General features: G+C 37.1%; 1 protein-coding gene across 1 annotated transcript in view; it reads right to left on the bottom strand.

Moving 5' to 3' along the window:
* The window catches only part of PTPRD (protein tyrosine phosphatase receptor type D), a 297,200-nt gene that overhangs the window by 73,843 nt on the left and 195,562 nt on the right, over positions 1 to 27,795 (bottom strand). The window lies entirely within an intron of this gene.

Raw genomic sequence — 27,795 nt, forward strand, 5'->3', positions numbered from 1 at the left:
ACAAACGTTATGAGGTAGGTACTATTGTTTTCTCTATTTTGCAGACAAGGAAATTGAAGTAAAGAAAGATTAATTCAATAAATCTTACTGAGGGTCTTCTTTGTGGCATGCGCTGTGCTATTTGAGGGTAAGTAATTCGCTCACATAGCTAGACTCATAACATTTATTCTCAAATCCAGGTCTGTGTGATTTCAAAGCCCAGCTAATAATTAACAGCTGGTAATTACTAAGCCTTGACGATACTTAACTATCCAGAAGACCACTGCAAAATGAAGAAGGCCAACATATAAACCACACCTAAACATAACTGTCCTTTATCTTGCCAGTCCAAATGATATTTCTTCCCAACTGATCATCCTGTGTCATTCTGGGGCAATTACATAAGAAATCAAGTTTTAAAAATGAGGTTGGCTTCACATGGATGATAAAACAGATGGGATGCAACTTACATTTATACTCCTTTTACACGGATCAAACAAACATTGATTAAATAATGCTGACTTGTCTTTGTGCAAACATACTCATCCATCTGGATCTATCTGTCTGACTGAACGTTTAACAATACACAGCACAGGTCATTATTTTGGAGCTTGTCAGAATGCTGAGAGCAGTAAACTCAGTAAAGAAGAATAACTACTGAAAATAGGAGAGGTGTAAGAAAATCTTTTGTATTTAGAAAAAAATAAAACTGGCTGAGGAAAATCAAATTTCAATTATCCATGTTAATGAGGCAAAGATATCAGGATGAATGAGACCCTCATTCTCAAAATCCAATTTTTAGGGTTTTCTTAGTGCTGGTGATGACACAGTGTCTTTGCGCCTTTGTTTTCTGGCTCCTCTTGCTGAGATCTTCTCAAGGAAGAATGAAATAGCCAATATGGAGAAAGAGCAACATGGGTCTTGAGTGATACAGAAGTTGATTTCCACTTCAACCTCATATTTTTGGCCAGCCCACCATGAACCATGCCTCCTCCTACTGTAAAGTTAAGCTGAAGCCACCACAATACTATCCAAACAACTTTGAAATGCACCCTTGCTCCTAATGAATTTAATTCCTTCCTACTGTTGGTATTTGGTTTTCCTGAGCTTGACTCAGCTCTACTCATCCTTCTGACTGTTTATCCTAACAACCTTTCCTGGGGTACTCCCTCCTTCCCAGCACTCAATCCAAAATTCTACCCTCCTCAGCGGGAATCCTGCCCAGGTCTTCTTCAGCCTCCCTTGAGGAGAATTTTGCAAGTTGGAAATAAAACAAGCTAGGTTTATTCAACCAAAAGCTGACCAATAGAGGTTTTTTTTTATGAGCTACATGAAATTTGTACATTACAGTGTCACAGAATTCATAAACAATGCTACTTCATCATATTTACTTTTGCTTCAACAGGCAATCAACAAGGTCCTTGAAGATGTACTGAACCCTATGTAGCATCTAGAACTTTAGGAAGATGCCAAACCATTTTCCATTGCTTCCCTATCTGCACACTTGGCATAGGACATACTCTCCCTCCTTCCCCCAATAGTTTTTGACTGAGTCAGACTCAATGGCTTTGCCTTACTGAGAAAGAAAGTGAGGAAATAGAAGAAAAATCTCCCTATAACTTACGACAAGGAAAGTCTCAAGTAGACACATTTATATAGTCTTTAACTTGATGGTCTGAAAGAACTTTGTCTTAGTATAGGTAAATGGAAAAAAAGAGTTACATATAAATAATGGATTTATAATTTTGCACTGTATTCTTGATAAAAAAGTCAGAATTAAAATATAAATATTTATATCCAGTAGTTACAATAACTAGCCTTTATGTAACATTTACTGTGTTTTCTTTGTGCTTCACATACATTAACTCATTTTGTTTTCACAAAGACCCTATAGAGTCAAACAGCTAGCAGGTGGTGAAGCCAGGTTCCCAAGCCTGATTGCCCAGCTGCCATGCTATGGTTCCTCTATGGTCAAGTTGGAGAAGATTCCTTGATTATTTCACACGTGACTTTCAACGGTTCTCGTGAAGCACAATGCGAGGAAGGCTGGGAACAAAAATCTCTATAGTGCTTCTGATCTATATTTATAAATTTAAACTCAAAGCAAGAGAGTGCTCATAAATTTGCACATCAGATTACAGTCATCGAGGATAATTACATCTTGATATGAGAGTGATCTTTTTCGATGAAGCTGAGGTCATCATCTTTAAGCAAAGTCTTTTAAATATGGTTCTGCACAATTTCAACTTCTCTACTCAGAAGAAAAATATAATTCACATGTATAAAACACCATATAATACTAGTTGCTCTCTGTTCCACTTCTCACTCCACCAAGAGAAAAACCTCAAAATATTCCCTTTGGATACTCATCAAAGAGAAACCACAAAAAAGATACATCCTGTTTTTGTGTGTGCTTTAAAACAACTAACAAAAATTTAATTATATAGAAGAAATAGACCAGCTACTTGAGTGGTCAAACCATGGGTCAGACTAACCATCCTTTTTACAAGGAATTGAACTTTCAATGACCTTACCCTCTAGAGAAACACTATCTTTCCACATAGTTCCCCATCAGAAGGATCATTTGGTCCTTTAGTGTGGTTTGCCTCCAGATATTCTCAAGTCCTTTCTGAGGTTCAGGAGAGTAATCTGCCATTGACTGTATATTTCTGCAATGAAGACTTTTTTCATTCTTATGTTCATATTCTCTCTCTCCTAGTTTGAAAATGGTAAATTAATATGTATCCATTTGAAAAAGACCTGTATTTGCATAGTTGGGAAGGGTTATATTCTGCACAATTAGCAAAGGCCTGCAATTGGCATAATGAATACTTTCTTCCAAGAGAAGAAAATGAGTTCAGTTGTATCCAATGATGCTTTAAAAACTGGAATGTGAGGAGGGGTGGAAAGTACGATGATGAACAAGTCTAGAGGTCAGAGCCCAGGATGCTGGCTTTCTCTTTGCCCCTGGTTAGCTTTGGAAAGTCATGTAACTTGGGTATGTTTGCTCTGTGTTCCTTTTTCCTATTAATGTCATCCCAGTGCCAGGTTTGTGCCCTTATTTTCTCTTATCTCTCTTTACACAATTAGTTCTCAAAACTTCCTAAGTCTTTCCCTATAAAAGCACGTCTGATGCAGGCCACCATCAGCATCTGAAGGATCGAAACAGGGACTTTCCAAGACTCTCAGTGTTAACTAATGAATGCATGTGGGAGTTCTCCACTTTTAACAGAAGAAAGATGTACAATTTATAAACACACTGCAAAAAGTGTTTCCATCAGATATTTTTGTATATAGTTGAAATTTTTTCTTCAGATAAGATTTTTCTTCAGATGATAAAATTGCATCAACTTTGTATGTTGCCCAATGGTTTGATTTGAAATTCTGATCATAAAATATGTAACAAATACTTATAGAAAATCACCTAAAGTGATAATTTCTTTATTTACATTATTAGAATTGACACGTAGAGACGCAAACAGGAGAAACAATACTCATAGTAAAGCATTCAGCCATGGAGGTGAGTAAATATTTGAGGCAACCCTTTGAGAAACATTTCTTCTAAATTATATCTTGGCAATAAGGATAAATTAATTTCTCTGAGGATAAGATTTACTCCTAGAAGTACAGTCATGTGTCACAAAATGATCTTTTGGTCAATGATGGACTGCATATATGATGGTGGTCCCATAAGATTAGTACCATATAGCCTAGGTGTGTAGTAGGCTATCCCACCTAGCTTTGTGTAAATACATTGAATCATGTTTGCACAACGACAAAATCCCCTAAAGATTTATTTCTCAGAACATATCTCTGTCATTAAGCAACACATGACTGTACACTTAACTTATCCTAATTTACCGTGGATTCAAAATGACAGAAAACAATGACAACAAATACTGAATTCTTTTTCAACTCAGTAGGACAATGCTACACAATCTCTAGAATGCAGCTAAGCTAATTTTTCATACGTGTGCTTGTGGAAAATATTATTTTTGAGAGCCCTTTCAAAGAAGAGTTCAAAAAAGAGGATACAACAACTTTAAGATCTGAAGACTTATAAGTCCCGAGTTTTTGTTATATTCTCTTTATACTGTGTCCCAACATTTTCCTAGAGCTACTGAATGCAGAAGATGGACATTCCTAGCCCCCAAAGGCAGTGTTCTAGAGGAATGATCTAAAGGCAGTGATACCTTTTAATCCTAATGTTTTAGCTTCAGCTACTTATCTCCTACATTAAATTAAAGTAAATAATAAGACAGGGATGGACAGAGCCAGCCCTGATGGCCCAGTGGTTAAAGCTCGGCGCTTTCATTGCTTCAGCAGCCTGGGCTCATTTCCCAGTCCTGGAACCACATCACCGGTCTGTCAGTTGTCATGCCATAGTGGTGGCTCACATAGAAGAACTAGAAAGACTTACAACTAGGATATACAACCACGCACTGGGGCTACGGGGAAGAAAAAGAAAAGGAGAGAAAGACTGGCAACAGATATTAGCTGAGGGCAAACCTTAAAAAAAAAAAAAAAAGAAAAGGATGGACAGAATTGTAGTTGATGTTCTTAAAGGCTAGAGTTCATGGAGAATCATTCTACAAATATAATTCACAGACTAGGATTTCTGATGCTATTTGGAAAAGCAAAAGCAATTAAAAATATTCCAGACAGTTTGGGGCAAGAAAATATTAGAAATTTACCAAACTGCTCTGATTAAAAAGATAAAGTTGATTGAATTGGTAGAAAGTAATTACAATGTTTATAAAAAGAATTGTGTATAGGTAACAAAATTATCTATTAAATGCAATCGATGTCAGCATTTAACTGAATAATTCACAATGGCCTCCTTTCTTTTCCATGAATAACTGGGCATTAGTTTTCGGCACTGAATTGACAAGATGAATGCATTAACTCCCCACCACTTTTGTAAATGTTGACACGTGTATAGACCCAAAAGCATTAAGTGAAATAATTACATGTAAAAGACCTGATGCAGAGTTGTCACTAAAAGAATGGTAGATGTTTTACTTTTTCTTGCGTCCACCCACTGAATTGTGTAAGAACATCGCTACTTTAGGACAATCTTAGCAACCAAGGAATGCCTGCTTTCTCCCTGATGTTGTGTATCTTACTTGACATTGGAGCATAACACTGAGGCAATTACCTAGTTAATTTAGGCAAAGAAATCCATTTCTGCCCTCCCACTTGCTATGTAACAATATGCCCATCTACATAATTTGGAACCTGATCTACTTTTCTGGCAAAGATAAGAAAAAAGGAACACAAGTAGCCGCATATATTTCTCACCTCTTCCATTTCATTTGATGCTGGAGACCTGCCCATTCAGAAATCCAGTGTAGTAGTAGATTCAAAAGAAAAACCAATTGATGAATGAATAGCTTGGTTTTGTAATTGTTGTGTGACTTATACTACAACACCATTTTATAAACAACAGTATAAGAAAAATAAGAAAGATAAATCATCTTGGTTTCTGAAAGTTTGATTAGCTGAGTTTTAAGTGATAACATTAATTCTTCTTTATTAAATATAGAAATTTCTAACCTAATTTTAAAGCATACTAATTTTTCCTCTTATTTAACTTTGCATCCTGTAGACAGATGTATTTTAGGCTTTCGGCAATACCTTGCTTGCCATTTAATAAAAAGCTTCTTTGTTAAATCTCTGTTTCCTCTCCCATATTTATTTTCATATATAAGAGGAGAAACAAATGAATTTCCAAACTGAAATATGAATAAACTTTTGTGAATGTCCAGTCAATGACTTTCAAATCTTATTTTCTGCTTCAGAAAAATAAAAATTCCACAACTGAAATGAAGTCAGAAAATATGACACCTCCTCCAAGTCTGTGATAGAATACAGAAAATCCCAAATAGCCACTTAAAAAACTCTCCCACCCCATTCCATCCCCAAACGTATTGAGTGCAGCTATCTAGTTGAAACACATGAGTTTCCAGATGGGGGGATCATATAAACACCAAAAACGCTTGCTGTTAATATCAGTACTCCTTATAGGTAAGGTAACAGTACACCGTAGTTAATAGGCTTCTAATTAAAGAAGACACACAGGTTGATCATTACTACTTATACCCATGGTGCTCACGTAGCTTCGACAGTATTTACAATATAAAGTGTCATGTATACTCTCTTCTCTCTTATGTGTGACAAACAAACTGGAAACACTAGAACAATTGTACAATTAACTAACCATTTTGACACAATGGGATTTTTCTTTTCCAGTTTTTTGGTTCATTTGTTTTAATAACTGTGCTCCTCAGAGGTCTCAAGGCTACTATGTTGGGAATTGTGGGATTGATCAGATGGAAAGACAAACAGCCCAGAGTCGAGCTCTGGTATAGGGTGGGTCTGAGGTGGGGGTGGGGGGGCTTATAAAATGGTTTAGACCTGCTATCCCTGTTCAATTATTAATAGGACTATCTTTCACTCTCAAAGTGTCCTGGTTTGGGCAATAAATTCTATGACCATCCCAGCTTAGAGCGGGCTCTAACTTCCTCACGTTCACATCTATATCTTGGGGTCTCAGTGAGCTTCATGACACAGTGTCATAACCATCACAGCCAGGTGAGTATGTACATGTGGAAATAGAGCAAGAGAGAGAGCAGATGGCAGGTTCTGCTAAATATTAAGTTCACTTATAAACTCTATCATATGAACAGGTGGGCGAGGAAAAGTAAAGATAGTAATTTCTGCAGTACAACACCTGGCTCTACTTATCTACTCTACTGTTGTAAGAATGAGATATTAAAGCCAGAATGAGAGACAGTGGCTGGCCTCTCCCTTGTTCAACTTATCCATGGAGCTGCATAGAAGAGACAAAAAGGAAGAGAGCCGAATATGTGATTCTTAACACACATTTACCCTGCTCTCCACTAAACCAGCAATTTAGCATATTCAAATTATAATTTTTTTCCTTCTTCTGGGGCAGGGTGGAGGATGGGAGGAATGTGGTGGTGCATAAGCTGGATGTGTGTTCAACTGCGGAGGAAAAGAACAAAGTTAAAGAAGTGATTTTACACATTGGTAATTCTATAGACATAATCTTTAATCTTTTGTCTAATATAATATTTTATAATATTTTAAAACTATGATTGAAACATTACGTATAATTATGCTATAATCTCTTTCTTTTTTTTTTAGTGCTCTGGAAATGGAACCATAGGTTTATTCTATTGCTTGAATATTACAAATATACAATTCCACCATCACATGTCTTCAAATATAATATGTTCTAAAGTAGGAAAACATATTAACATTCTTAAAAAAACTCTCTCTATTAACATATCTAAAGAAATGCTATGTTAGTCATGAAGTAACTCATAGACACATAGAAAATAGAGGATCAGAGAGGATGGTGACCATGATTATCTGGCCCTCTCAGAAAGACGGTAGCATCCGGTCATCACTGTTTGAAGACATGACTAAAGATAACACAGCAATGAAAGTGAGGTCCCCAGATCCCAAACTCCTCAAGTCTACAAAACTAACCGGGTTCTGGGGTAAAATGACCTTATGAGGGTCCTTTCAGGGTCTGAAGGCCTGGCTTGGGATCACTTTGCCTTCTCCATCTGACTCACATTCATTCCACTGTGTACTTTCTTCAGACTGAAGCTAGTCACTGATTTACTACCTTGTAGGGGTAGACTTGGGACATACCGTCAGGCACTAAACTGCCTAAAAACCTTGAAAGTGAAAAACATGTCTTTTCTTTGGATAAATGTATAGGACAGCCATTGTAGGATCATTTACAATAGTAAGAAAAAAAAAAGAAATAGCCTAAGTAAAAAAATTGTAAAACAGTGCTATTGTTAAAATATATACATATATACCCCCACATTGCATATATATAGATATTGCTAGATAGAGAAACATATATGTATACATGTGCGTGTGTGTGTGTATATACATAAACCTAGAATGTTATACATCAATGATACCAACACTTATCTCTGGGATGTGGGGATTAATAATTATTTTAATATTTTATGTTTGCTATCTGTGCTCTTTCATTTTCCGATCTGTGAACATGGTACTACTTTCCAAAATTGGGGGCAAGAGGGAGTCACAGAACACTCTTCACACTTACACAATGACTCCCTCTATCACGTTAGAGCCAGAAGGAGCAGATTATAGGACTCAATGCTCTTGAGGGTATTTTGTGAAATCCACGTCAAGTTTTTCAATTGGTTTCTATGGTCATCTATGGCGATAAAGCTCAGTGTCCATTTATGACCAAGGAAAAATCCTGAAAGGGCCAATGCAAGACTAGACTGTCTCCTTCTAGCCTCCTCAAAGAATGGTATTGAGAAGTAATCAGGTGAAAGTCCTTCTGATTTTGATGATAATGATGAGTTCATCATCATTATGTACTGAATCTCATGTAATCCTTAAAACAAATTTAGGTAGAGAGTGTTATCTTCATTTTATGAATAAAGAAATTGAGGTTTGGAGGAGTTAAGACACTTTCCATACGTCACCCTGGTAGTCTGTAAAGTAGTGCAGCTGGAATGTGAACACAGGAATTTCTACCTTTGAAGTCTGAGCTCTTAACCACTACACTCTACTGCATATATATAAATTAAAACTTTAAATTCACTATGATAAGTTCAATTCCTCACTTCAAGACTATGGACAGTAAGGAAAACAGATTAAACACCAGACTTCTCAGTTTGGTTAAGGATACATTCATCCCACAATACTTTTTATTCCCAAAATTTTTTGAAAATGAAAGACAAGCTGTAGCTTTCTATATGGTTAGATTTTAACACAAGTCTTATCCAATTAAAAAGACTAGGATAAAAGAGACACAGGATTTCAATGTCTCTCATTTCCACCCTCCCAACCACATCCCTCTCCTTCTATTTTTCCCTCTCCATCATACATACACACACACCACAAATTCTGCAGGAAAAGAGAGAAAGCTGATACACAATTATTCCTTGAAACTGAAAAGCCACAATGGAGCAAAGGATAGAGTCGTGCTGGCAGGAAGTACTGAGAATGGTGAGACCAATAACTCATGAATAACAAGTCTGTACTAACAGTTTTAATGAGTATTCTAATGGTTTAATGGATGGCACTTTAATAGGATTTCTAGTACAATCCTTCTGAAAGCTTGTCTTCAATAAATCTGTCATTAACAAAGAACTGAATTGCTTCACCACATAACCGTAGTTTACTGAATCTGAACACAAAACAAATTATGGCAGTTGTCATCCTGTATTACCATCCTTGTCTCAAATATTCTGTTAACTATTGTGAGAGAGATAGCTTCAGGCTCAAAATGTAGGTTGCCAGTGAAAGTGGCATATTCATACTAAGGGGATGCAGTAGACATTAAACAAAATATAACAGAAAGCTAACAATTGTCACATTATGTGTACAAAGACAAAAGTAGAAACAATAACTGTGATCCAAACACATAGGTGTGTGAACACTGAAACCTGAAGGACTGGCTGGAGTTCTCTTTGAAATAGCTGATTGAATTCTTTGGGTGATTGGTTTTTTGAATACCTATAGTACTGTTTCTACATTTCCCTCATACTTATTTTATATTGTCTTGTTTCCTGTGCTTACTTAAAGTTCTTTAAAGTCAGGGATTGCCATGCTGTGTTTCTCAGTATGCATACCACCTCAATATGAATGCTGAATTGGTTAAAATCAGTCCTAGTGAATAATCCTACACTCCAGCTTGGCTCTGTTTCTCTCTATCCACGGCAGAAGGTTTCAATTCTGACTTTTTCACATTGAAATACCTTTTGTTTGGAGAGAACTTTGGTATCCTTTCTATTCTTCTAAATCCTACCCTTCTTTCAAGGTTCAGCTCAAATCCGCTGTCTCAATCCAGCCCTGCCTAGAGATTTCTCCCACACATTTTCACAAGCATCCACCATCAGACATTATAGTGTGGACCATCCATTTGAAAATGAGTTATGTTTAGCCTTGTAGCATTTCTTCTTTTAAAGTTGTTTAAATTCATTATTATAATGTATCTTTTCATTTGATAATTCCTTGTTTCTCAAACTCTATTGTAAATTCCTGAACGAAATACTGTCTACCACATATCTTTGTAATCTATAAAATGGCTAGCCCAGCGCAGATGCAAGTAAAATATATTGATATAATTTTAACAATTTCAGATTTTTGTCTAAACTTCTGTAAAAGTCTTTTGAAATTGGGAAACTCATTTCTTTTGTAATTACACTTTCACCCCGATTTATAATGCTGAGTCTTAAACTGATTACAAAGATTTTGAACCTGAAGGTAACAGACTGATGGATTTTTCAGATTATCTTCCACATCAATGCTGATACTAAATTCACTGACTTTATGGCAATCTCTATTGATTATCAAGACTACTGAAAATAAGCCATTGGCTAAGCTATAGTTCATTAAAATCATACAAATTATAAAAGGCCTAGAGTATGTCAGAGCAATAAAAATATCCCTTCTCAGATCCAATCTTGGAAAAATTTGATTAGACATACCTTGCCTAGGGGATCTGTATACATCTATTTACAAGTAATGTGACCATAAAAACAAATCCTTCTTTTCAAAACTGAAAGCATTATCATCTAAGCTATCCAACAAAAGTAAACAGAATTTTATTCTGGAAAAGAAAAATAATTATATTTGAGTTCATTTAAATTAGCTATTATTTATTAAGAAAAAAATATTAGATTATACACTCTGCTTTTTATTACACAGCATAAATCTTATTTACTCCAATTTGAGGATATGCTTTGATAATTTAACAAGATAGCAAACAAAACACAAAGAGGCTAAACAATCTTATAAATAGCAAACATAAAGGACAATGGGTAAAGTAACAAATATAAAGGACACGTCCTAATGGATGGACCTTCTTTTACCAATATAGATATTAAGTAGGTTAACTTAATCAATGATTTATAACAAGGGGAGAACAGAAAGAAATCTATATGATATTTTAGCATCTCATATTTTTTTCTGGAGGTATATATTTCATCCAGTTAGGGAATTTTGGTTGAAATTACAACACAAAATACTGTGCTTGATAACTGTTCCCACAGTTTAGAGAAACATTAAGAAATTCTGCCACAGAAACATAAGAAAGAACAAATGCTGTTCCTTAATCTTATTTAACATCCATTCAAGTAACAGACTACAAGAAAGAGAAATATGAATTTTCTCTAAAATGGGTCCATCCAAAAACCTAAGAGTTTAAAGGATTTGCTTTTCTGTCCAAGACATTAGCAAATATAAGAACAGATTTTAGGTAGTTGCTAGAACTCTAACTGAATTTCTAAATCCTGGTATTGAATGTTAGAAAACTAAAAAAATCCCATTGCCCCTCACGTGGCGGGTATTACAAATATAGACAAAAATTCAGGTCGTATTACACTGGAGTAAAGCTCATAGCTGCACGATATTGGAATCCTGACAAAAATTCAGTTATTGCAGCTTTGGCCTAAAGTTTGGCTAAAAAACTGAGGAAACCTTTAGGCTCAGAATTCAAGGGCAAGGATTATGTATTATTCATCTTTGTACCCCCAGAGTCTAGCAAAGTCCCTGGCACATAATAAGAACTCAGTAAATGTCTGTAGCATGAGATGAACTGAATATAAAACTGGAAAGGAAAACAAAACTCTAACGAAAAGAGCATTCATGTTCTTCAAATTTTTTTAGAGGTAGCCAATATTTTTAGAATTTGTCTTCCATTGTTCTCAGAGATATGTGGAAGAAATGAGAGGCTTCCTTTCAGAGTTCATTTGTTTATTCTCTAACGAAAATTATAATCCTTGGTCTGTGGCATCACAATCGGTTGCTGTGGGAATGATTATAGATCAAAAACAAAAAGATTATATCCCTTTTCAAGAGCAAATGAGTAGCAAGAGCAGATGAAGTCTTAAGGAAACAAAGATGTTCTTTTCATGCAAATATTTTTATGCTAAAAAGGCAGAGAGAGAAATACTCAAACTACTAGTGTTTGTGAAACCTCCTGGCAGATTTTTAGCTTTGAAGAAAGATGATTTTTCCCTCCAGAGTTGGCCTTGAGATATGAATACTCCAGATCATTTTTCTTTATAGACACAGAAAGTAGGAAAAGTGAATTCTGCAAGCAGCATTCTTCTGCTGATTTCAGCCAGAGGAACGAATGGCCCCTCTATCTGCATCTGCATACAGAATCGCTGTCAGGGAGCCTGATCTCCTGCACTGTCCCAATAATATATCGCCCAAGGGAAGTCCACCAAGAAAAGCCAAAGGTGGATTCTCCACCTACAGAGAGGATCACTGCCCTTGAAGTTGCTGCTCCTCTGTCCCCATAGGACCTCTGCTGCAGTACAGAAATATTATAACCTAGTGAAGCACCTTTATTCACGACTTGATAAATGATGTCCATCTTGATATCATGTGACTCTGCTTGGGAAGAGTGAGATGCAAAGAGCAAAACAGATTCCTGTTTCATTTTTTAAACTGATTCCTACCTTCATTCCAGAAATATTTACCAGGCTCGTCATAGGGATATCCCAATAAATATGATACATTCACTGCCCTGAAGAAGCTTCGCTTCTAGTGGAAGATGCACAAGTAAATTAATGCAGACTGCAGTCTTGTAATATCATAGATCCAAGCACAGCAAAGAACAAATCTAATCTGCCATATACACAGTGACAGGCACTTGTCTCACCTTAATACTGGCCTTCTACTCAAGCTTTCCCCAGACTCCGATGCTGGCATTTTCAACAGCTCCACAGCGCCATTAGCGCCCCCCTCAGGTGTTTAAAAGTGATACAAACAAGACTCCACTCATATGTGGAAGTTAAACATGTAGACAAAGAGAACAGATTAGTGGTTTCCAGGGGAAAGGGGGGGTAAGGGGTGGGCACAAAGGGTGAAGTGGTGCACCTACAACACGACTCGCAAACAATAATGTACAACTGAAATTTCACAAGTTTGTAACTATCACAGTCCCAATAAAAATTTAAAAAAAAAAAGCAATGCAAACAAAAAAATACAAACCTTCACAAAAATGTAGAGGGAAAAAGCCAGTAATCTCCTTGATTCTTTATGATATATCTATTTACTATTCAACTATAAAGTATATCCACTGAATTGTACACTTCAAAATGTTGTACTTAATACACGAATTATACCTCAATAATAAAATGATAAAGAAACATAGATAAAATATATCACGTACATTTATTTTTTGCCTAAAACCATTTTGTTCTTTCAGTCAATAAAAATCAACTCTCTTATCACAATCTTTGATACCTACCTAAATTTCTAGTATGGTTTACATTTTGGGTTTTCATATAGGAAGTAAAACTTCTTGGATGTTTCAGGTTAACCTGACTTTAACATGTATTACACTACAGTTTTGTTTTCAGAGAATATTTTCTTTTATTCATTAGTCCGATTTTACCTAGAGGAGTGTACTCAGAAAACATCAGCTTTACATAATGTTGAATGTGAAACTGGCTAAGTGACTTCAGCCACATCACTTAACTGCCTGCAAAATGTCTTCTCTTTAGTAAAACAACAAAGGTGGACTAGATTAGAAAATTTTAGGAATCCTCAAATATAACTCCACAGTGGAAACTTGATGACACTGGATTCAAATTTAGGAAACTTTAGAAAAGATTCTTTTTTTTTTAAGATAACAGGAGAATCCTTGAGGTGTGACAGGAAGGATCAATACAGAAGGAACAGAAAAGGAACAAAAAAGGAAATCAATGCCCAGTTGCATGGCAACACCCACCAACTCCACTGCTTAGGCTGAAAATTTTCATTCTCTTTATGTCTCAACCGATGACAAGGTGGTCAATTAATTACCGTGGGGAAAATCGAGAGCAAGTTCTCCCACCTTCGCTAATGCAGCACCCTAACTGCTCTTAATACAAAGGGAGGCAGCATTTCACTGCTCATTAACTGTGCTAATTATGGTTTCTCAATCACTTCAGCCATGTCTGCACTTCCGAGCTACAGAACACCAATAGGAGACATTAGACCTAAGCCTGCAGGGTGGGGGTAGCGACATCACCACCACCATGAGAATCAGAAAGGGAAATCTGGCCTCAGAACCTCATTTTTATAATATCTACTTTTAATAATGTTTTATCATCATTCGAGAAACAGAATTCTAGGGGTTAGAGAAAGAGAGGTAATCTAAAAAGGTCACCCTGTACATTCACCCATCTGATGCCTAACTTCCACCTTGTCAATCCAGCTCGTTAAGCTATATGCCATTTGACATACTGTTCACTTCAACAGAAATAAAAGCTGGAACTAAAACAAACAAAACAATAACAACAATGAACCCTGAAGCTAATGGAAATGAATATAAGTAGGCAATGAGTTTGTATGTTCCTGCAATATTGAAATATGGCAAAGTTCTTCTGATTGTGAAGTAACAGCTTCTGTTTTATCAAGTCATTTATCAGCTTTTATATGAACTAAGTTGCATAAACTTAAAAGAGGATTTTGCATATATGAAAGAATGCTTTAAAAATCTTAAGGATGAAGGTCACTTTATATCTTTTTAATACATTTATGAAACAATTTATTGTAGTAAGCAAATTGTCCATTCATCATGGGTCTTATACAAATGAAGTTGGAATTTGATTGGTGATATGCAGAAAGGAGGGCATTTTGCCAGTATATGTCAACATTTTTTTTTTTTTTGAGGAAGATTAGCCCTGAGTTACTATCTGCTGCCAATCCTCCTCTTCTTGCTGAGGAAGACTGGCCCTGAACTAACATCTGTGCCCATCTTCCTCCACTTTATATGTGGGACGCCTACCACAGCATGGCTTGCTAAGGGGTGCCATGTCCACACCCAGGATCCGAACTGGTGAACCCCAGGCCGCTGAAGCAGAATGTGTGACCTTAACTGCTGCGCCACCGGGCCTGGCCCCATGTCATCACTCTTTTTAATCTTCAGGATAAAACGACTAAGTAGACCCTGGTCTACAATTTAAAATGTCAAGACATGAAAAACCCAATACCAAGAGTAATCTGAGTTAAGACTGAGTCTTTAAGCCCTCCAATTCTTCAAACATCTGCTTTGGCTTCCTCTCTCTGCTCTGTTTTCCTAGAATTGGTCAAGATTAGAAGACAAATGCAGTCACTATCATATAGGAAAAGTTAAGAGAGTCAGTTTGGCGAATTGATGATTTCCAGTCCAACTAATTAGATATATCTCTCTATGTTCAACAAGGTTAGAGTGGAGTTTTCAGATATAAACTGTAACCTTTCATCATCTTCGAACTTGCTAATTTTTAATTAAAAATAAACAAGTACATGAAGGGGGAGGCTGATTATAAAGGATCTTACCTAAAGGAAACCAAGTCCTTTTTTGTTGTTGTTCAAAGAATGTCCATGACATTGAAAAACAAAAAACAAAATATAATTTTATCAATCAGAAATTTGAGTCAGTATGCCCGATTTGGAATCAGAAAATACTCACGAATATTATGCAACCATCTTAATAGATAATGACATAAAATTTTTCTTATTTTAAGATCTTAATGAAAACAGTTGTAGAAGGAAATCAACCATCAGAAGAAACTATTTATAGTGGTCAGAACATGACTCTCACACGAAGCCATGTGGGTTCATACCCCAGTTCTGCCACTTACTAGCTGTATGACCTCGGACAAGCTACTTAACTTTCCTATGGTTTAGTTCAGTCCCCTCTTCTGTAACATTGGAATACTGGCAATAGTACCTACCTGGAAGGACTGAATGAGTTAATATATGTAATTTGTTGTGAAGATTTTAAGTGCTATGAAATGTTTACTATCATTATTCTTGCAAAGCTCTTTCTAGACTGTGAAGCCCCACAAAAGGCTAGGTATTATTATTACCATAATATCAAAATGTTGTGCAGTTTAATACCAAAGAAGGAGGTATGAAGGAATATTCTGCAAAACAGGCAGGAGGGGAAGGGAGGGAACAGGGAAAGGGAAGGAGGAGAAAAGAGGGAGGAGGGAGGAGAAATGGGAGAAAGAGTGGGGAGAGGGGAGGGGAGAAAGAAAGAGGAGGGGAAAGGAGCTGGTGGGGGAAGGGGATGAGGCAGAAGGAGGGAAGAGAGAGGGAGACGAAGGGAGGGAAGGAAGAATGAATTAAATCAAGGACCTCCAGGAGCCTCTGGCTGGAATTTGGATGACTGATGAATGCCAACCATCAAGGAAATTACTCAACAAGTAAGAAATAATGCAGTTCTGATTATGCTGCATGCATGAACTTTTTAGTTAAAGCCAAATACTCAAATTGCTGCATCTGTGATGACTAAAAGACCAATGTTTCCCAAGGCAGAGCCACATTCACAAGTTCATGTCATGTCTTATTGCTTACATCCTTCTCTTTTATTCTTTCTGTACTTCCCAACATGGAGGTGTGGCCAACAATTATTTTTCAAGTAGAATGACGAATGTTTAGCCCCAGTAAAAAAACCATGGCAAATAATACTGCCACTACCATTTACTAAATTTAAAAAGAAATACATAAATAAAGACATAAATGTTGGGCAGCAACAGGCTCTCCTTGCCCCAGTCCTTGTTGCAGCATTGTTAGAATTCTCCGCAAAAGTTGTATTCACGAGTGACGTGAACACAGATGAATTTCATTGGTCCCTGGAGTACTCGCAGCTTTAGAAGTAGAGGCAGGAAATCATTTCCATGACTGGAGAGTACTTTTGAAATTACTTAGTGCAGACTCCGTGGCATGTTGTCATGCCCTTTCATGGGTATAATTAGCCTCCCCACCTCACCTCTCAGCAGCAGGACCCTCACATTGCAGTGACAGGCACAGAACACATGGTGGGGGGGTCTCTCAAATAAGCCATGCCCCTTTCTCACCTCCATGCCCTTGCATGTGCATCTCCCTCAGCCTGGGGTCTTGCATTTCTAGCAAACTTTAGGGACTCAACTCAGATGCTCTCTGGGAAGCCTCTCCTTAGTATTACCCCTTCTTAAACTCCCCCCTCCCGACACCCACTACATTCTTAGAATTATTGGTTCTCTTTTCTGTTTTTCCTAAGACACTATAGGCTCATCTAGGGCAGAGTTTATTTCTTGACCATTTTTTATTCTCCAGTAAGTGTTTGTCAAACAGATGAAGGCATTCAAACTGGTCTTCTTTTAAATAAGGAAACTGAGATCACGCGAGATTGTCTAGGGGCATTAAAACTCATAGCAGAGACATGAGGACAGGCTCTACTCATGAGTGAGAATGACTTTTTCTGGATAATTAATGCTGATTTAATTTACAGAAATTCCATTGTACAAAATATGAAAAGAACTTTGCAGACATCACAAGGACCCTCCATCTTCGTCACCACTCACCTTCTCTTAATCACTTTTAGAGAGCTCCTTTTGGGAAGTAGGAGAGGGGAATGTTGTATAAGATAAAATGACTTGTGAAAAAAATTCGAATGTTGTATAAGATAAAGTGACTTGCGAAAAAATTCAGTGTTACTAAATGACGAACAGGTAGGTCATGAGTATAAAAGTTCACAATATCAAGGGCCACTTCTGTTGGTGGCTTGCTCACTTTCCAGAGAAAGGCAAGAGGCCAGGTGGCCAACACATGCTCATCTTCATAACAACCTTATGAATACATACTAATATTCTCATGTCAAGTAAGAGAGAGCCAAGGCAAGGAGAGGTGAAGGAACTGGGAAGGGGTGAGCAGCACAGCTACTAATTGGCAGAGTCAAAATATGAACCTTGTTTTTCTTAACTTCAAAGCTCCTTCCAGCATCTGCTATTGTATCCCTCTAAGTGCACACTTACCACTCTGGCCCTAAAATCCCAACTTCATTTTAAATTAAAATAAAACTCAAAAAGCAACTTCTTTTTTTAGTTCTTGCCATAGCCTCTTTGAAGTCGAAAGTTTGCTTTGGAACTAGAGGCCCTTCAGAATTAACTGTTTCCTGAGAGCCTTGGGCTCCACATGGGGGCAGGTGGAAAAACATTCTGGCCAACGTCCAGTGATGGTCAAGGACCAATTAATTACAGTGAATTTGTGTGAGAACAAGGATTGAGAAACAGAAAACCAGAGCTATATGAGATCCTCCCAAGATGATTAAGACTCCCAGAAGAAAACAATAAAAAGCTCAAGTATAAAAGAAATGGAGTTTAACAGTGGTAAGGAAAATGTTTGAGGTTAAAGAAAGCGGGTAAAAGAATAAACAGTTAAAAAGTCCAAATAAAAATAAGCTTTGAAACTTGAGAATTTGGCTGCAGTTTATGTTCTAACAACTACAGAAATTCAGAGGATAAAAGACTATAAACACGTAGACACACACCCTGGTTTTGGATGTAACATTTCTTCCAAGGTGAGCTGCTGTGTCTTTGTGTCCTGCTAGATTTGTTTACAAGACACAGAACAGCAGCCAGCTGGGAAGGGACTCTCTGTACTTTTATATCTTACTTGGTGAGGCTGGTCCTTAGCTATGAACAAAGAAAGCATCTTCTCAGATTGCCAATTGGAAGGCCCATCTTTACTATAAAAACAGCCCTGGGAGTTTAATCAGTAGGTATTCTGGAGTTAAATCTGAGGGGTCTGGATTAACATGTATTCACTTCTGTACTGTCTAAAGATAATAACAGTCTATTTTCTGAGGGAAAAAAGTCTGACAATAAGGCTTCACTGCTGATAGATCAGGTGGAGATGTCGACTGAGAGAAGCAGCTCTTATTACAGAAAGCCACTCTTTGTTCTGTTCGCTCCTGTTGTTGGTACTAGCAATTTTGAGCACAACAAAGAGTTTCTGTGAACTGGAGATTTAGTTAGAAATCAATCCAGACACACACTTTGGTTAATCATCTGCTGCGTGCCCAGCGGTGAGCCTGTTGCCATGTGGTCAATGGCATGCAGAGAAGGCATAACACCTGACCAGGAGAAGCTTATATTCAAACACCGGAAACGATTTGCATAAAAGGAAGGGCAAGATAGTAAGTGCTAATTGCATTAGTTAAACTAGCAAGTTTTCATGTTTTCTTCCTTTATTATTATTTATTTTACTGGTTTAGCAAAGCCCTAGGGCTTTGACCAAATACAAAGATGAGAAGAGGCCAAGGTCACTGATTCCAAGACATTTTTTTCACCTTTTAACATCTCTGAAATCGATGGCATATATTTGATGAAATAATAGCTACTAAAACTACTGAGTACTTGTATCAGGGAGTCTCCTAGCCATTTTATATGTATTGATTTATTTTTAGTTACCTATGAGGTAAGTACTATGATTACTTCTTTATAGAGATGAATAAAGCAAAATACAGAGAGGTTCAGTTATTTGCTTATGGTCACACAGCTTGAACCAGGGCCAATCTTAGGCAGCTTGACTCTAACAGCCTGTCTACTTGGCCACTGTGCCATACTATTCCCATTGTTAGCTCAATGAGCATAGGGCTCTGAGCGGCAGGCAGAGGGGTTTGGACTCAATCTGAAGCAGGAAGATTGCTCTGTTCTTAAGGAAGTGGGTAATGACTCCTCCACCTGCACCCCCAGTCCTAGAGGGTCAGGGGATTCCACTTTGGAATAGTAAACTTAGCCATTCATCCCCCTCGAAGAAAGTTCACTTGGTTTATCCAGCCCAGGAGGGATAAACAGGTTGTTACTCTTTTTATTTCATGAAATCACTCATTTTTCTCATTCCATTACACAAACCACCATACTTTGTTCAAAACTTTGAAAAAAACTTTCTATTTCTTGTGGCTCATGTGTTAAAAACATTTTAAAATGGAGGCTTTTCTCTTGTCTATTCCATTCTTCAACCTTGCATAAGAAATGAAAATAGGTCTCTGTCATCTACCACTTCCTTACTTCAGGAAGATGCCGGAGCCACTTCTAAGAAAAATCCAGTGCATTCAAAGCTAGCAAAAAAGTCAGGGGGGGTGTGTGTGTGTGGTTTCTTGTTTGTGTCTGTGTAATGCTCTAATGCATGTCCACCCTCATGAGTTTGCATATAAATTATAAACTAATTGAAAGCAAATATGACAAGTAGTTTTGCATGAGAAATTCTTGGAAGTTTACAAAACATTTAGCAATGAAGGCTTTATGACTACCAATGTCCTCTGGCATACCTGGTCAAATATACCTTTTTCTAGGCAAAATAGAAATGTTTTCCTTTGTGGTCATTGCTTTGATGACAGACACTTTTGTCCCTTTTATGGAGAAATACAATGTTTACCAGTGGAAATGAAGAAACTGTCTACAATGAAAAGAAATGCATCCTTAGCGTGTCATAGGAAAGCCACTAAGTTTTCCTTAGAATACGGAATGCAAACTGGTAACAGTGACATTTTCACAGAAATTTTTAATATAAATATTGATCTAGTTTAGGACTTTGGTTTCTGGATTCTATAATCATGGCATAGTAAAAAGCAACAGTAAAAGATTTGGGTCTCTAGAGCAGGTAAGTTAAGATACAGCATTCTTCTAAGAAAAAGAAGGAATGAATTTGTGACCTGGTTCACCCATGTATGAGGTGTGTGACCTTGAGCAAGCCACTCCTTTCTCAATCTCTTGTTCCTTACCTCTAGGATGAGAAGGTTCAACTACTTGATCTCTGAGGTCTATTCCCATTCTAAATATTTAAAAATATGATGTAAGCAATGTTCTTTACTGTCTCTATATGTCTTGGCACTGTCAATATATTTTATTATTCATGAAGGAAATAATACATCTTTTTCCTTTAACTGTCTTACCAGAGTGTAGTGAAGATTTTAGTCTTCTAGACAAAGGTGTCACATACATGCTGTTACTGAAACAGAAGGACAGGACACTGATATCTGGAATGTTTCAGATAAGAGGCTCATTATCATCTGCATAGACAGAAGATGTCACAGAGTTGCCATGAGTACAGGAGGAAAATCTCAGCGTGTTTGGATGCTAAATGGTGGAAGACACGTTAGCACTGAGATCAAAGATAATACACTTCCACGGATGGCAGCAAAGACTTTGGGACTGGGCTCTGTGATAGGAACAAAATAAGTCAAAAGTGTCCTTCTGGTAGGCTTCTGTGAACCACAGTTTCTTGTCTCTCTCCAACCCAACAAAAAGACCGCTCTTCAGAGTGGTTTCAATGAACATGTTTAAGATAATACCACTAACAGAGCTACTGATAACAAATTTAAACTAGATGTCTGGTAACTATTCATGTCTGTGTCACTGCCATGGCAGGAAGGATTGTGGTCCAAAAGGTTTTATCAGTCAGCTAGGAACTTGGAAGAAAATTTGTTGTTGTAATTATGTTTAAAAGGAGGTTATTATGTCAACCCAGGCCACAACATGTATAAACTCTACAACGTACCCGAAGTAGAGTATGCAATCTAGGACTTATTTCTATGGGAAACTGCATCTTGCGAACCAAATTGGGAGACAGTTTTGCATCTTCTCTGACTTTGTAGCTTTTCTTGCTATTGATCACTGGGATGTCTTTGTGTTGGGGTCTTGACCAGTAGTGGGTGAGATGAATACATCCAATCCACAGTTAATTAATTCTATTTATAGAAAAGAAGTGCCTTGTCTATATAACTAAGAGAAAAGGTTGCTTCCATATCATTCACTCCTCAGATTACAAAGGACAGTTGCGCCAACGTGCAGAAGTCAGAGCATCTCCATTTCTAACAGTGCTATTGGTAATGTGTAGGTGATCTGAACATGGGTGAACTACGAACTGCTTTATAATCCCCTAATTCTTCCTCCTGTCTCCAGTTTCTCTCCAATTCTTTCCATTATATACACTGATGACAGATTAATTAATTTCCCAAGAAACCACCTTGCAAGTATGCTCTGTGTTCTTGTCATACTCTGAAAAAACTTGTATCATAGGACTGATTATAGTTTATTATAATTTTTCATTGACTTGTCTCTGATGAGAGAGTAAATTACTTGAAGGCAGGCATTGTAGGAGCTTAATAAATATTGTATTACTTTATTATAAATACATGATGCTTTATTAAAAATGAGCATAATTACCTCTCTACAAAAACCTTTCATTGGCTCTCTATATAAAAATAGTCCAACGTTTTTAGCTACCAATTATTGAGCCCCTTATTTTATATAGATAGATGGATGGATAGATACATACATACATACATACACACACATCACATGTGTGCCCTAAAATTTATACACATACGCACACATATTCCCCTAATTCTCATAGCAACACATTTTACAGATGAGAAACTCATAGGGTTATATATTGTGCAAGGCTACAGCCATACCAAGTGCTCAAGTCAGAAGACAAATTTGTCTGGGTCCCAAGCCCATACCCTTTGCACCATTACATCCCTCCACCTTTGACACTGCTGAGCCTGGGACTGAGAGCTCATTACAATTCTCGGCCCTCTTTACTTGCCCAACTTTATTTCACCCAACTGGCCACCATAAACAATTTGCTTCACCATCACAAACCTACTTAGTGCTCCCCCCAGCTCCACACGCACCTTATTGTGAAAAGACATCACCAGGGTATCTTGTTAAAATGCAGATTCTGATTCAGGAGGTTTGGGACAGTGCCCCAAATTCTGCATTTCTAACAAGCTCCCAAGTAATGCTAATGTTGCTCATCTGTAGTCCATACTTTGAATATGAAAGTACCAGAGCATCCTTTTCCCACGTGCCTTTGATCCCTCCCTTGACAAAATGCTTCTTACTCCTTTTCTTCCTACTTCCCCTACAGTACCACATTTTCTTCAATACCTTTCCCAGTTCTTAATCTTACTCTGATCTTTACTGAATCCTAAGGAACTGCATTAGTACTTAGGATTAGTGTCTTAGCGTTCTTATTTTTGTATTTATATATCTAACTTTGCCTACTAGACATCCTCGAAGTAAAAGTTTCTTATACCTTCTGTGTTCCCCTCAGAACTCAGCATAGTGCTTTTCTCTAGTAGTATGGTGGATAATTATTGGTCAGTCCTCCCAGCTCAGAAGCCCCTTTCCATAGTAACTTCCCTTTTTCCAATCCAAGGAAGGAGCAAGATCTATATGGGTAGGCTGTTAGTAGCAATGTCCTAATGTTTGTGTCCACAACAAAATCAGTCAATTGGAGTTCAGAGTTCATTCTCTGGTACCTGTAATTTGACTGGCAAGAAAAATTCTGTCTCTTTAGGAGGCCTCTATGTAAACAAAAACATGACCAATGGCCATATTTTCTGTATGTGGGCGGGAGACACAAAAGAAGCTGACCTGTACAGGGGGAAGAATAAAGCTATCCCAGAGAACACCACCAAGATGAGAGCTCTAGAGAAGATGTCAGGAAATATCTACAGTCCTCTACTTCCAGATAACAAGAATTCTTGAAGTGTATCTGTATAGCCTTTGGCTCTATAATAAGTAGATAATTTATTATAAATAATTTATAATAGACAATTTATAACAGATACATTTATAATAATTTATAACAAATACATTTATAATAAATAAATAATTTATAATAAATAAAACAAATTCTCATTTGTTTTCTCTTAAGCAAACTCTAGGGGCTGTAGTTACTTACAGCCAATCTAAAAAAACAGGATTTATGGGGGCTGGCCCCGTGGCCAAGTGGTTAAGTTCGCGCGCTCCGCTGCAGGCGGCCCAGTGTTTCGTTAGTTCGAATCCTGGGCGCGGACATGGCACTGCTCATCAAACCACGCTGAGGCAGCGTCCCACATGCCACAACTAGAAGGACCCACAATGAAGAATACACAACTATGTACCGGGGGGCTTTGGGGAGAAAAAATGAAAAAATAAAATCTTAAAAAAAAAAACAAAAAAAACCCCAGGATTTATGTATATGATACTGATAATGATAATGCTGACGGTGATGCCTATACTGGTTTATTTGCCATCTCAGGAAATGGAGAAATGAAGATTGGAGGGTCATGCTCTATAATATATTATCCCAAACCAAGGATGTTTCTCAAATTGAAGTCTTCATAGCTCCTGCATCAGTCACCTGAATTGCTCTTTTAAAATGGACACTCCCTGGGAGAAAATATTTGCAAATTGTATATTTAATAAGGAGCTACTATCCAAAATATATAAAGAATCATACAACTAAATATTAAAAAGACAACAACCCAATTAAAAAATGGGCAGAGGAGCTGAATAGACATTTTCCCAAAGAAGACATACAGATGGCTCACAGATACATGAAAAGGTGCTCAGCATTGCTAATCCTCAGGGACATGTAAATCAAAAACACAATGAGATAGCACCTCACACCTGTTAGAATGGGTGTCATCAAAAAGGTGAGAAATAAGTGTTGCTGAGAATGTGAGGAAAAGGGAACTCTTGTGTACTATGGGTGGGAATGTAAATTGGTGCAGCCACTTTGGAAAATAGTATGGAGGTTGCCCAAAAAATTAAAAATAGAACTACCAGATGATCCAGTAATTCCACTCCTGGGTATATATGCAAAAGAAATGGCATCACCATCTCAAAGAGATGTGTATCCCCATATTCATTGCATTATTTATGATAGCTAAGACTTGAAAACAACCTAAATGTCCATTGATGGATGAATGGATCAAGCAGATATGAGATATATATATATATAAAAATATACACACACACACAAAGAAGATGTGGTGTATATATATACATGTGTCTGTTATATATATATAACAATACAATATTGTTTGGTCATAAAAAAGAAGGAAATTCTTTCATTTTCGAGAATCGGGATGGACTTTGAGGGCATTATGCTAAGTGAAATAAGCCAGACAGAGAAAGACAAATACTGTATAATCACAGTTATATGTGGAATCTAAAAAACTGAATTCATAGAAACAATAATGGATTGGTGGTTGCCAGAGGCATGCGATAGGGGATGGGAGAAGTGGGTGAAAGTGGTCAAAAGACACAATCTTCTAGTTATAAGATAAATAAGTCCTGGGAACATAATGTACAACTTGATGACTAGAGTTAGCAATACCATATTTCATATTTGAAACTTGCTAAGAGAGATCCTGAGTTCTCAACACCAGAAAAACAATTTGTAACTATGTGAGGTGAAAGATGTTAACTAAACATACTGTGATAATCATTTCACAATATGTACATATATCAAATCATGTTGTCTACCTTAGACTAATACAATGTTATATGCCAATTATGTCTCAATAAAATTGGGGAAGTATAAGTAAAAGGGAGATTTCTTGGTCGCCGCAGCTTACCTACTGAAGCAGCGTTTCTTGTGTGAGGACCAGGAATCTGAATTTTCATTTGGCTTCCAAACGATCCATAGGCATTAACTAAGTCTTTGCTTGGCAAGACCTACACATACTATTCTGAATCAGTCTAAAGATTCACCACCTTAATGCACTGGCTTTGACAGTGCTACAAACATTGAGGACTTTCTTCCCTGCATTCTAGATGCCATCCTCAAATTCTGGCTACCCAAATTCTAGTAAGACTTGGCAACCTCATATGAGAAAACAAAAACCTAAAGTATCTGTAAATACCTTCAAGATGCAGTTATACTAATTTCTCAGGTCCCTCCTTCCTGCTGCCATTGAATCCAATGCCTTAGACCAATTTCCTTTCTAGTAAAAGAAGTCTCTCACATGATCTAATAATGCTTTGCTACAATTTAAACCTACTTCCTCCTATTCTGACCTCAGGATCAGTGCAAACAGCTTTCATGTTTTTAACCTCTGTTTCAGTCTTAGAACCACAGTAACAAATTTACCTTCATGTATCTTGAGAGGTCTGGGATAATTAATTCATAGTGATTGTACCAAAATAATTAAATGTTTGAAAGTAATGTGACTTGTCTTTCCTCCATTTTCTTCCCTCAAAACCAGTAAAAATTCTATTCAAAGTTATATGGAAGATAATAAGCCAGAGAAAATTTTTTTGAAGTGTTGCTCTGTGGCCTAAAATACTATGTAGAGACCTTTATCCTATTATCACTGATGAATACAACACTTAACTATCTCCTTCATGGCTGTTAAGGCACAGTAGAGTCAATTCATGCCCAGGGAGCTTTAATCACAGATCATCGTCATGATAAACGGTAAAGAGTCAGTGTGGGCTATCATGTCAATGGCTACTGGGGGAGTTCTTAATGGGAGCACTGCCAGCATGCAGTTCATAACTACTTTGAAGGAGCACTTCTGATCTAATGGCTAAATGAGTGTCATTAGAGCATCTTTACATGTAGCATTTCTCGAGAAATTCCATATTTAAAGGAGGCCGGTTATTGCAGTCAATGTATACAACTGGGATTGCTTGAATGACGTAGATATTGCCAATGGTTTAAAGTGATATTGGTAGAGAGTGAATTAATGGCTTATTATCAGGTTGAGCTATCAAATTTTAATTTGTTGTGACCCATTATATCACTCACAATCACAAATAAAGTATTAAAGTGAGGCCATGAAGAAAATATCACATAGCGAAATAATAAGAATCATGCTAACAGTAAAGAGCAGGTTGGAAAGGTAAAGATTTCTGGTCAGTGAAAACGGACACTTAAGTAACAGTTTTTATGTTGCCCCATGTGGCATTCATCATATGCCTTGTTTTCTTTTTTAAAACTGAATTTTCAGCCTCAAGCCTCAAGCTAGAAACTGTTTTAAAGAATACTGCATAATTTAAAACAAGCCATTATGACTAAGAGGAAGAACAGGGAAGAAATAAGAAGCAGACCATTTGAGAAAATAAGACAATTCACAATCCAATGTGAGTTTCCTAAAATTGAAAATGTTCTCCTGAATGCTTGAAACAGAATAAAGGAACACATAACTTAACCAATGAGCAAAAAAACCCAAAAAGCAAAAAGCAAAATCTCCTTTGTATTCTATCAAATATTTGACAAAAATGTTGGAGAATGCAAATTGAATGAAAGGCTATCTGGTTGGTGATGGTGGAGGTACATGGGGCTACAGACACATTTTGCTTAGCTAGCACAGTAATTTAAAACAATAAGGATTTGAAGATTTGAAGACTTTAGAAAGCCTAAGCAAATATCCAGATTGCCACAGGCCCCACCCACTGTTCCACATACTCTTATAAGGAGCTTCTTCGTTTAGTCGATACCCCTAGCCACATAAGGTTGGGGCTCCTCTTAGAAGTTCTTACTAAATGTGATAGGGCAGAATATTAGAGTTGGTAGGGACTGACAGAGGTCATCTAGTCCAACAGTCTCATTTCAGGTTGATACAACAGAAACCAAGAGAGATAGCAGGGATGAATTGTAAGACTCCCATTAACTAAAAACTCTTTATGGTGGAATTTGGACTGCTCAGACATCCAATAACCTTTCGGTATTTGGCACAACTACAAAATTTTCGTTGTACACTTTAATCTTATGCTAAATTAAACTCAGCCTAAAAGAAGAATGATGGTTCCATAATTAATAATTCATGAATTGGTTTCACTATGGGTCCCCGTTGCTGGGGAATGCCAGAAATACCCAGTTTTACAGCTTTCTGCTTGATAAACGCCACAATATCCAAATATGTACACATATACAAAGACTTTTCATTCACTTTCATCAAGAAGTCACACAAAACCTTTTAAGGATTCTGGAATGTTAAGATACCATTCAGTTCACCATTGCCTCAAAAACAGGCAACTTGCTGGGAACACATCACTATCTTATATTAGCTCTAGTATTATTTTAAGACTGAACGGCAAAATCGTGTATAGGTAGGTACTCAATACTTACAGAGTTTTCAGGCCATGTAAAACTGACTAAGAGAACTGAGAAATCTACTTTTTACCTGTAACCTCTCCTGTTCAGTGAGGAGCCTCTGCATGAATCAGGGTACTTGGCATTCATTTCGTATAC

Source organism: Equus quagga, chromosome 6 (genome assembly GCF_021613505.1).
Source record: "Equus quagga isolate Etosha38 chromosome 6, UCLA_HA_Equagga_1.0, whole genome shotgun sequence".
In the NCBI taxonomy this organism is placed as follows: domain Eukaryota; kingdom Metazoa; phylum Chordata; class Mammalia; order Perissodactyla; family Equidae; genus Equus; species Equus quagga.